The 914-nt window shown below is 40.4% G+C and overlaps 1 non-coding gene across 1 annotated transcript; it reads right to left on the bottom strand.

Annotated features, from left to right (window-relative positions):
- Positions 1 to 441: 441 nt before the first annotated feature.
- On the bottom strand, positions 442 to 545 carry LOC127739967 (small nucleolar RNA R71). The gene has a single exon (XR_008000708.1). It is a non-coding gene; the product is annotated as a small nucleolar RNA R71 (small nucleolar RNA).
- Between the last annotated feature and the right edge of the window lie 369 nt (positions 546 to 914).

Raw genomic sequence — 914 nt, 5'->3', positions numbered from 1 at the left:
TCCAGAAGTAACCTTTCAGAAATTTTCAAAAAAGAGAAGGAGATGGCAGCCGAACCCAATAATGATAATGCAAGAAGGATGCTTGGTGACTTTACCAAGCCCACGTCCAAATTTGATGGAAGAAGCATCTCCATTCCTGCCATTGGAGCCAATAATTTTGAGCTTAAGCCTCAATTAGTTGCCTTAATGCAACAAAACTGCAAGTTCTATGGACTTCCATCTGAAGATCCTGATCAGTTTTTAACTGAGTTCTTGCAGATTTGTGAGACTGTAAAGACGAATGGAGTAGATCCTGAAGTCTACAGACTCATGCTTTTCCCTTTTGCAGTAAGAGACAGAGCTAGAATATGGTTGGATTCACAACCTAAGGATAGCCTGGACTCATGGGATAAGCTGGTCACGGCTTTCTTGGATAAATTCTTTCCTTCTCAAAAGCTGAGCAAGCTTAGAGTGGATGTTCAGACCTTCAAACAAAAAGATGGTGAATCCCTCTATGAAGCTTGGGAAAGATACAAGCAGTTGACCGAAAGGTGTCCATCTGACATGTTTTCAGAATAGACCATATTAGATATATTCTATTATGGTCTAGCTGAATTTTCAACAATCTCATTGGACCATTCTACAGGTGGATCCATTCACCTAAAGAAAACGCCTGTAGAAGCTCAAGAACTAATTGACATGGTTACGAATAACCAATTCATGTACACTTTTGAGAGGAATTCCGTGAATAATGGGACGCCTCAGAGGAAAGGAGTTCTTGAAATTGATGCTCTGAATGCCATATTGGCTCAAAACAAAGTATTGACTCAGCAAGCCAACATGATCTCTCAAAGTCTAAATGGATGGCAAAATGCATCCAACAGTACTAAAGAGGCAGCTTCAGAAGAAGCTTATGATCCTGAGAACCCTGCAAT

The sequence above is a fragment of the Arachis duranensis genome, chromosome 6, assembly GCF_000817695.3.
Source record: "Arachis duranensis cultivar V14167 chromosome 6, aradu.V14167.gnm2.J7QH, whole genome shotgun sequence".
NCBI lineage: Eukaryota > Viridiplantae > Streptophyta > Magnoliopsida > Fabales > Fabaceae > Arachis > Arachis duranensis.
The sequence above is the reverse complement of the archived record's forward strand: the minus strand, read 5'-3'. Positions and strand labels throughout refer to the sequence as shown.